A 12,142-nucleotide genomic window follows, 5' to 3' on the forward strand; every position below is an offset into this window, starting at 1 on the left:
ATAGCCTTCTCTTTTCTCTGTGTGTAAATTTGTCGTCTACAATTATTATTGTTACTATCATCACTTGCATTACTATTAACATTACTATCATTATTATTTAATAAGAAGCGACGGATGGTGCAGTCTACTAGCTGATATTTTATTTATTCGGACCAATCTCAAAGAATCTTACTTTAGCATTTTAAATTAAAAGGAACCATATAAAGTTTCAATATACATTGTTAATCATGTGAACAATAACTGAATAAGATTTTGTATCGTTTTGTACAAACTGTGGGTCTTGATTAAGCTATGGGAACGGACTAAAAGATAGAGAAACAATTGAATTTTTCTGTGGAAATTGGAAATCAATCATAAGTGTCACAATAATCACTATGCTAGAAAAATACACTTCATTTAAAATTTATGAATTCTATAAACTAAAATAAGAAGTTTTGTTAATTAAAAAAACATGAATGAAATGTAATAAACTTGTTTTAATTACCCTTTCTAACTTGATGATAATGAAGAATATAGCTAGTTATACAGAGTGTAAATAAATATTTAAAGTTTAGTATTATTTGATATACGTAATTTTAGGCCGACAATAGCCCTCTATGAGGTTACACTTATGAAAGTAGCGAATGCTCTAGACTAGTTGAAATCAAATTCTGGAAAGTTCTTAATTTAAGTTTAACAAAATATGAGCTCTATATTTTAGCCGCCACTTTCAACAGATTTTCTAACAATGAATCTATTAATAGATAATATAAATAGTAGCAGACTGAAATTGTAAGCCCTTAAGAATTTCATGATATGGTCACTCATTTTGTTCACTGTGATTTTATAAGATTTTTCTTTTGATTCATTAGCTTCTGTGTACCTTTAATCTCTTATAATAAATATAAAACTCAATTAGTTGCAGTTTGTTTAAACAATGTATGGAGCTGGATTTTCAACTGATCGTTTCATTTCTCATTATTTTTTCCATAAATCAAACAACACACATGATATTGCATTTCCATAAGTAAGCAAAAGTGATCAATATAAAACATCAACGTTAATAACGAAACATGCAAAATTGTTTATCATATCTGAACCTTTGCAGGGACTTCATTTGTCCATATTAAAAATTATGATATTCATAGATATTATAAAATAATATTTGTGCTAAAAACCCATAATTGAAATCACAAATACCCATTAAAAGAAACCTCATTAAAATAATACATCGGCACAATAAACAAGTTATAGTTGACATTTCAGGTAATGCAGCTGTGTCAGACAGAGAAACGTACTATCCGACTATGTTAACTTTGAATGCGGGAAGTATACGAACTACTAGAAGTTGGTGATGTGAAGAACTATGCTCAGCCTGTCTCCGGCAATGTTCGAGATTTCCCCTCGCTTGCTTGTACTGGTGTCTGGTATACAAGTGGGGGAGGGTGTTCTTGCTAGTGCTGCTGTGCCTCCCCTCACCGGCTTCAAATTTAATTTGGCCGCGCAGCAACATTTGAACAGCTTATCTGATATCATTATTTGAGCTTAACTTTTCTTTCCCAACATACGAAGTGTTGAAGTATTGTGATGCATTAAAATAACTACAGTACAACTTGGTTACAACGTCACTCATGTGTCCTCTGATGTTAAATACGAGAGTAGTTTATGCTATAGACCAAAAGAGATGGATAATGATATAATTTTGAGTATTATATTAGACCTACAGCAAATTACAGTTCTTAAAATCTTTACTTTGCCACTTACAGTATTTTATTTAAATTGTTTCCTGAATATGACCTAACGGAATATAACATGTGGTTTAACAATATACAGGGTGATTCACGAGGAAAGGTAAAAAATTTAGGATGTGAATTCTGAAGTCATTCTGAGTGAAAAAGTTCATATAAATATAGGTCCGTTTTCGAACGGTTACGGAGATAAGGCTCTTTGATTTCACAAAAACTTCTGAGATTCCATTGTACTAAGTCGCATTTAGAGGCAGATAACGGACAAATTTAAAGTTTATATTCACGCATGTATACATACCTAATATTTTAGACGTCGGGGTCGATGTTTTCGCACATTTTCTAAGGTACCTCCTTCTGCTTCAATGCACTGTTGCGCTCGGGCGTGAATCGTGCTCATCGCTCGAGAGAATTGCACGTGGCTGTCTTCATGCCGCATCCAAAATACGGTCGATTAGCGCCTTTCTCGTTTCCCCGTTCATTTGCTATACCAAGTCTTTCATCCATCCCCATAGACAGTAAATACTCTTCGATATGGTACCCTTCTATTCGGAAAGCGTCGTTCATATTCAGCGACGGCACGCAAGGAACTTCCATTGCACAAACGATAATCATACACAATATCGGCGCATTCTGCTGTCGAAAATTTATAAGGCATTTTGAAAAACACAACTTAACACTTCCGATAACTATACCTGTATAACTACTGTACTGTAGGTAGCTGACTGAACTGCTGTGAACCGATAAGTGATAGCGTATTTGTTGTGACATTTGTAATGCCCCACCACCCGGTTTGTTTCTCTTCTCTTATCTACATCGCTCACAATTCAGACTACAATTTTACGTCATTCATCGGTGACCTTGTCTCACGTCAGCAGCATGTGGTAACGTCTGATTCACATTGGGGCGAGACGTTTTACCAAAAAAATGCATCCAGCTCCGCCATCGTTCGAAAACGGACCTATGTTCATATTAACGTTTTCACTCAAACTGACCTAAGATATCGTATCCTAAATTTTTTACCTTTCCTCGTGAATCATCCTGTATGTATATAGAAATAAGACCAAGATAAAATTTAATTCCCTATATGCTCTGTCAATTTAAGATGGCAGTGTAATATTATAATAAATTATTGAAAGAAGTTTTAATTCTGTCGGTTAAGTATGTAGATATTTGATCCGAACAAATGTAATATTGTAAAATTCCTTTCCAGAACGACAAGTTACATTTGTTCGGATAAAATTCCAGCACATTTAAAGAACGAAACTAAAATCCTTTTAATCACTTATTACCATAACGGACTGCTCTCTAAAACTAAGTGACTTTATTGCGAATTAAATCAATGGCTTTCATAAAACACGCTATGAAATTTTTCATATTTAACAATTTCTGTATCGAAAAGGGAGCGAAAACGACCAAAATTGTATTAAAATTTTCTGTTTGATATATTTCAAAGAATAACTCTCTGAAATTAATGACATTACTTACGGTTCACCGTGTATATATGATGCAAAAGCAATTTTGTATTGTCTTCAAGAACGTCAAAATAATAGAAGAGGAAGGAGACATAATTATGTCAGGTATCAAACAGGACTATTTGCACTCGATGACAGGCAACCCAATCAATACTAGTAACGGCAATTTATATACATCGTGTCTTAGATAGGCGCCTCTATAAACGTACAGAGACGACAACTATGTAGCAGGTACAGTACGTGGAGTGTCGCATGAGTTTTCTTTTTCCAGCTGTGATTATAACGTAAGCACCATATTGAACACAGTGGCTATACAACAGTTGTTCTTCTAATGCTTTATTTTCCAACATTGCCCTCATTCCTCTAGTATAGTTACAAGCTCTGAATAGAAGGTAGTTGGAAAGAGTTATGCAGCTACGAAGTGTAGCGGTGCATTCATGCGATATTAAAGTGGTACCGAACACCACACATTGCTTACTGAATTATATGTACATTATGTATAACGTGCATTTCACTTTTATCACACTGGTTTGTATATTATTCTACAGTATTGTGAGCCAACATGGTTTCGTAAGCTATTCCAGTTAAAAATATACATATAACACAAAAAACACATTAAAATTGTGTTAAAAGACTTTCCTCTTTCTTGGTTAAGATAGACTGCATATATGAAGAGGTGGATTCCAAACTAGTATAAGTCAAAGTGACAAGTTGTGAGAAAATGACAAATCTGATAAAATAAATTTTACCCTCCTAGTGCCTGCATCGTTTTTTTTTTTCAGTCGGATCTAAGGTCAAGACATAGGAAAGTCTGTTAAATAAACCTAAACAGTTATGGGCTTGAAAGGGATAAATTAAAACGTGAATGAAACAAGGTAAAACCTTAACAATTTACTTCGAAAACTTTGGAATCTAACTCATGATATCGAATTATCCGTCCTTCCTTTCGACAATCGATTGATCCTCTCGTTAAAAATAAGTTTTAAATTACATTGTGATGTGTAAAAATATATTTTATTTTATTAGGTTATTTTACGATGCTGTATCAACACCTCAGGTTATTTAGCGTCTGAATGAGATGAAGGTGATAATGACGGTGAAATGAGTCCGGGGTCCAGCACCGAAAGTTACCCAGCATTTGCTCGTATTGGGTCGAGGGAAATCCCAGGAAAAAACCTCAACCAGGTAACTTGCCGAAACGGGCCACCTGGTTTCGCGGCCAGACGCGCTGACCGTTACTCCACAGGTGTGGACGTGTAAAAATATATATGATATATAACTTAATGCCCACTTATGACCCTATCAGGTGCTCATGTGGCATTGTTTTTAAAGCTTTGGTACACAAGGGATATCTAAAAAAAAAGGAATGGATTAAAAGAATATTCGATATCTGAAAAAATATCATATAAAACTTAACGCTCATTTATGGCCTCATTAGCTGCTGTGACGCCATTATTAACGCTCTGGTACATATATACATTACATTACATCACATACATACATACATACATGCATGCATGCATGCATGCATACATACATACATACATACATACATACATACATACATACATACATACATACATACATACATACATACATACATACATACATACATACATACATACATACATACATACATACATACATACATACATACATACATACATAAGTGTTCTGCCCAAAGGCAGGTCTATTACTCCAAACCCAGCATTTTCCAGGCTTTCCTATTTTCTGCCTTCCTCTTAGTCTCCGCATACTATTAATATATTTTAATGTCGACTATCATCTGATATCTTCTTCTGCCCCGAACTCTTCTTCCGTTTACCATTCCTTCCAGTGCAGTCTTCAGTATACGATTTGGTAGGTTTTTAAATTACAATTTTTATTTCAATTTCCCGTAATTATATATTTTTTTGCTTTATTCTTATACAAAGTCATACATCTCTTGAACTATTAATGCTACATGTATGGTATTTGGAACACATTCTTTAAATTATCAGGAAAGTTTTCTTTGTAGCATATTATATTAATTGTTATTTTGTCGCATTTGGGAAAATATCTTTCCATATTTATACAAAAGAACTTGTAAATATGTATTCTTAAAATGTAATTGATTATCTTACAATTTTCAAAGCCAGTATCAAGACATTATGCTCCAGACATTTTAAATAATGTGCTTTTAAGACTAAGAAATTTTTAATTCATCTTCAAAAATGCTTCAGATAATAAGAGTGTGTCCGTTTTAGTGAATTACTTTATCTTGATACTTAATTTTTCCAAAATTATGACCCCCATTTCAAAAACATCAAAGTATATCATTTTCTTCATTTCATCAATATACAGTATAATGTGTTGTTTTGTTATTAAGTCATAAACGTTTTGCGTTTGTTGTTTGATTTCAGTATTATGGCGAGCTAACAGTTTTATCACGCACGAAACGCACATCTCGGTAGATAAAAATTTCTTCGGTCCTAGAGATACTCTCGCGACTTCTGCAGGGAGCAAGCTCATTCGACGATTGTCACGTACAAGATATGAAAGCCCGACATGCCTCCTTTCCTCGGTCCCCAGAGTTTTCAACAATTGGTCTAGGCAATTGGACTCCAAGATAACTGTAGGAACGATACAATCTGTTTTTGTTGAATTATTTTAAAGACATCGATTTTATCAAGGAGGGATTTTCTTAGCTCTTAATAACACTTAATACAAGAAATGAAAATATTTATAAGCTGAATGTACCCATACACTAAGAACCATGTGAATTATAATAAATCAGAAGCATTTCCGAACATATCTGCTGTCCATTTGGGTTAGTATTTCCTAACCTCAAAGCCGCAAGCCTACCGGTTTACAAAATTTTATATATGAATGCGTGAAAATACATAATATATGTATTATATATACCGTTATATATAAATTCGTGCATATACGTATGCCGTACATGCATGAATGCGTGCAGATACCTGTATGTATTTATGTATGAATTCGCGCATATACAGAGTAAATCACGAGGATTTACCGCCAATTACGGATCTTATTTCCGAAGACATTCTGAGCAAAAAATTGTCATATAAAATGTGTCCTAATCTCAACATTTTCAGAGTTACACTCATTTGAAGTTGTTAGTAAAATACCTTTTTTTATTTAGTTTTAAAAGGTAAAAGAATATTACACATGAGAATGAAGTATTTAGAAGTATTTTTTCTTTAATTGGCTAGTGTTCTGAAGCTAAAAATATGTTGTTCATTGCTTTCTACAGATTTTGCTTTCCAATTATAAACCAAAAATTATATCATTGTTACGCACTAATCACAAAAATTGTTACAAATCATATGACATTAGGAACTTGATTTCTTGCAGTTTAATTATTATGCATCCCAATTGTAGTCTACAGTCTTGAAGGATTTATAAGAGTGGCGTGATTTGTAACAATTATGATAAATGCGTAAGAAAAATGTAATTTTGTAGTTAAAAACAAGACGAAGCAACTATGGAATTCAACATTTTTTTTGCTTCCGAATTCAATATGTAATATAATCTAATAATATTTTATTTAGAGTTCAATCTAATTGACATGTCACAGTTTAAAATCAATAACACTTACAAATGTAAATGATCATTGCATATTATAAAATTGAAATGCAAACGTTTTCGCCCTTGGGCATCATCAGGCATTTGACTCACAATATCTTATACAATTTTTCATATCTTTGCTGTGAAATGCGTACCAGATAATTGAAATTTACAATCTTGTATATATTAGTAAACAACTATTTACGTGCAAATCAAGATTTCAGGTATAACTCCCTGTAAAGTTGATTTGAATAATTTCGAGGGAAAAATTGTTCCGGAGCCGGGTATCGAACCCGGGACCTTTGGTTTAACGTACCAACGCTCTACCATTGAGCTACCCGGGAACTCTACCAGACACCGATCCAATTTTTCCCTCTATATCCACAGACCTCAAAGTGGGCTGACAACAGTCAAGTAACCAACGTTGAGTGCATACTAACTCTGTGTGACTTAAATTGTGGTTTTCTGTTAACGAACAGTGACGTGCATTATGCAAATCAAGCTTTCAGGTATAACTCCCTGTAAAGTTTATTTGAATAATTTCGAGGGAAAAATTGTTCCGGAGCCAGGTATCGAACCCGGGACCTTTGGTTTAACGTACCAACGCTCTATCACTGAGCTACCCGGGAACTCTAACCGACACCGATCCAATTTCTCCCTCTATATCCACAGACCTCAAAGTGGGCTGACAACCGTCAAGCAACCAACTTCGAGTGCACACTAACTCCGTGTGACTTAAATTGTGGTTTTCTGTTAACGAACAGTGACGTGTATTATGCAAATCAAGATTTCAGGTATAACTCCCTGTAAAGTTCATTTGAACAATTTTTCCCTCGAAATTATTCAACTATTTACGTGGTTAACTCTATGATAGATAACAATCTGAAATTTAAACGAGCACAGGTATTAAAATTATATATTATAAAATTGTGACTAAAATGTTGTATTGATCTTATATTTCAAATTATAAAATTGTGATCATTAAAACAACATGATGAAAAACCATAGGATTCCTCTTAAACTTCATAATAGGCCAAATACACTTCCATTAGTTGAGTGTTTGTAGTGCGAGCATTGGTCTCAATGATTTGTCACTCCATTCAATGGTTGAATCATTATTTAAGTTCATATATACTGCACTAGGTTATATGTATTGATTTTTTCCATTTACATTAAAACAATTAGTAGGATTGAGTTTATAAGGAATTGTGGATAACCTAGTTGCGATGTATCCTGTCGGCAGGATTTTAAACTGTGATATGTCAATTAGACTGAACTCTAAATAAAATATTATTAGATTATATTACATTATATTGACTATCGGAATATCTCTATCATCATGCTTACTAAGATTCCGAATACCAGTTAAAGAAATGATACTCCTGAATAGTTCATTCTATATCTGTAATATTCTTTTACCATTAAAACTAAAGAATAATGAGATTTTACAAACAACTTCAAATTATTGTAACTCTGAAAATATTCAGATTAGGACACATGTTTAAATGGCATATTTTGTTCAAAATGTCTTCGCAAATAAGCTCCGTTACTGACGAAGGATGGCTGAAGCGGAGAAAAATTCTCTCCGGCACCGGTACTCGAACCCGGGTTTTCAGCTCCACGTGCTGACACTTTATCCACTAAGCCACACCGGATTCCGGTTCCGATGCCGATCAGTTTAAGCTCTACCTCTAATAATTTATCAGCATATCAATAACAACCTCATAAAATTACTTACAAAAACACTCCCAAAAATAATATATACTTATGAAAAAATAAATAAATAAAAAATTATTGGATTAACAATATTTTCACTGTTACAATTACACATATATAAACACTAAATATAAACATTTACATAGAGATAAAAAAATTTACAGGAGAAAACGTTCATCCAAAGGGCTGGACTCTGGAAGAGTACCCAAAACGCTCACTGCATTTCCGCGTTGAATAGCAATACTTAAGCGTTGACGCAAATAAGTAATGCAGCGGCGATCACCAGTAATGGAGATCAAAATTTGGCCGATTTGAGATACTAAAACTTTAGCGTCATGACTCCAAGGACCGAAGGTCTCCACAGCAAAAGGGACAAAGATATAATTGTCTAAAAGATGAGCATATTTATTGACTTTATTCTTCACGGCTAATTCAGCAGCAGATGCTGCGTGTCTGGAGGTATTCGGCAAGTGAGATGGAGCTAGAGTGTCAACGCAAGTGGAGTCCCAAATTAAAGATTTTCCTCTAGACCTTGGAATTAAGGTAAGACCGTCGGGTCGTTTACCATCTGCGCGACTAATACCTGGTGGTTCCAAAAGAGACGGGATGCCACAAGAAGTCAGAGATCTTTTAATGATAGCATTGAGTGATATGTGTCTGGGAATGCGACCCTTGCTCCTCGCACAGCTGAGTGCATGATAACCGTAAATATCAGCAATTCACCCGCAAATACATTGGTGTGGCTGACAGAGTTTACAACCAAGGCGTAAAGCTATTGCGATTTTTAAGGATGTACTATCTATTAGGGTGCCGATGTGAGGTGAAGGTAATGCGTGTAACCAAGCTCCAGACTCACTCTCTTGAAGAGCTAGGAGACATGCAATGTCTTGTTCGGATGTGAAAGAAGAAAGGACTGTATCTAAAATTTTTTGGGAACAGATAACGTCCCACTGTTTTTGAAATTCAGGATGGGCAGGAGGATGAGTGGTTTGTGAGGAAGTATACCAACTTGTCAGAGCATCACGCACATGGCAGATTTGAGCTGCATCACTGTATAAAGGAAAGAGCGATTTGATGCAACGGAAAACTCCAAAGGCAGAAGAAAGAAAAGCAGGCATACAAACGTCAGAAAGTTTCCGAATGCCCACACCACCAAATTTAATTGGGAGAGAGGCTTGAGTCCAACTAGTATCGGTAAAACGTATATTGAGGATCATTTCCAAACTGGATCGAAAAAGAGCATCAGATTTATGTAGGAAAGTTGGAAGAAGCCATAAAGGAGCAGTACGCACAAAGTAAGTCATCTTAGGGATTAGAAAACAATTTTTAAGGAGATAATAAGAAATATGAGGATGTATTAGTTTTAAACGATCAATGAAATATTGCAAAGAAATTAGTTTTTCTTCAGCGATGTGATCGGCAGCTTCCAAAAAGACGGGAGATCCAAGAATGGTTAAAGTGGATTTTGACATTAGTGAAATACCCGGAGCAAGTTTTTGAAAAGAAGAGAAAACAGTTTGATTAAACTTAGAACAAAAATAAATTTCACATTTATCAGGATTAAGTTTTAACCCTATAGTTGAACCGAATTGAATGATTTTATTACGATCTTGCAAAACATCTGAAGGGGCTCCATTTAAGCAACCATCATCTAAGTAAAAAAGGTTGAGTTCACTAATAAGTTCTTTAATAAGGGGATGAATTGTTAGACTAAAAAGTAAAGGGCCAGCCGGATCCCCTTGTTGGCAACCTGATTGAGACTAAAGCTCTACCTCTTAGTTTCCCCTCATGCACTGTATCACAGAAGTGTGACAGTAGCACAATGTCCAACATACCATGTGCAGAGGTGCACTCATTACGAGTGACTAAGTGACATTACAAGTGGCCGGGATTCGACGGAATGAAAACGGTCTTAAATCACTAAGTGATTATTTACGCATATCATATTATTGTGATGTATCGAAGTCCGTATGGTATTTCCGTGCAGAAATTCTGCATTACCACATGATGAAGTATGGATGGAACGGAGAAAAATTCTCTCCGGCACCGGGACTCGAAACCGTGTTTTCAGCTCTTTAGTGGATTCGCAAACTGGGTAAAATAATATCGCCCCATTCTGTGTATCACAGGCCAAAACCCTTTCGAAAATCCAAACACTGCAAAGGATAATACCAAATCCAGTCAAAGGATTAAACCTTTGACAATGATCTGCGAAAACACAAACTTGTTTTAAAGAGTGTAAACTCGATTTGCAATGTTGCGTTTTCTCTGTTTCGGCTTCAATTCTCCTCTTCTGCTAGAGAAGTTTGATGACAAAAATTCTGTCGATCACTACTCTAGGACAGAGTGGAGAAGGAAACATCTCTAACGAGAAATTTCAAATTGTACAAATTGATACACCTCCACAAATGCTATTGCTTTGTATTTTGACTTATTGCTTTGTGATAATGTGAAAAAACATGTGAACAAATGTGAAGTGGAAGAGAGAAGAAATAGAAGTGTAATTAAGTGAATTAGTTATTTCATGTGATTCAATGTTATGGGTTGTATTGTATTGTATTTATTAACATTCCATGGTATTCATACATAGCTTTACAGCTAGAATATGGAACAAGTCAAAAAACTTAATACTATTATAATGTCTTAATTTATAGTCACGGTCTAGATGAAATATATACAGACGAGATTTACAATATAGTCTACTAGTACAACACATAGTTTTATTATCAATTTCATGAAGCGTTATTGAATGTCATGAATTCACCTACAGAAGAGAAGGCGTGAGAAATTAGGTACTTCTTTAATTTGGCCCTAAATAATCTTATGTTCTGAGTTTCATTTTTTATATCGATAGGGAGGCTATTAAAAATTTTTACTGCCATATAACGCACTCCTTTCTGATAGCACGATAGACTTGCCCATGGAGTAGTAACATGGATACTATAACTGTAGGAGTATTATAGAAATAAATTTATGGAAAGAGGTAATAAAAGAGGAAATTTAGGAGTGGAGTGAAGTGAAGAGAAAAAGATAAATACGTAAATAAATAAGAGAATAGAATAGTAGGGAAATAAGTGATGTGTTGTAAAATAGAGAAAAGAGAAATGTAGACTAATAATGAAGGAGAAAATAGCTGGAAAAGAATTATTAATAGTACATAGATTTGAGAATAGAGAATTAAATAAATAAATAAATAAATAAATAAATAGATAAATAAATAAATAAAATGGAACGGAATGAATGAAGAAATAAATAAATAAATAAATAAATAAATAAATAAATAAATAAATAAATAAATAAATAAGAGAATAAAATAGTAGATAAATAAGTGATGTGTTGTAAATTAGAGAAGAGGGAAATGTAGACAAATAATTTAAGAGAAAATAGCTGGAAAAGAAATTATTAATAGTACACACATTTGAGAACAGAAAATAAAATAAATAAATATATAAATAAATAATTAAGGAAAGGAATATGCAATATTTAATAGGAAAGCGAGAAATAGAAGGAGGACAGTCTAGGTATGAGTGAGAACAGAAGAAGATAGATAGGGAAGAACAGATATCAATTCAGTTAAAACAGAAGAATAGGAAGTAATCAAGAAATACTTGGCAAATGAATTTATTAATAGAAAAGAGTGGTATGTATTAAAGG

Source organism: Periplaneta americana, chromosome 16 (genome assembly GCF_040183065.1).
Source record: "Periplaneta americana isolate PAMFEO1 chromosome 16, P.americana_PAMFEO1_priV1, whole genome shotgun sequence".
NCBI lineage: Eukaryota > Metazoa > Arthropoda > Insecta > Blattodea > Blattidae > Periplaneta > Periplaneta americana.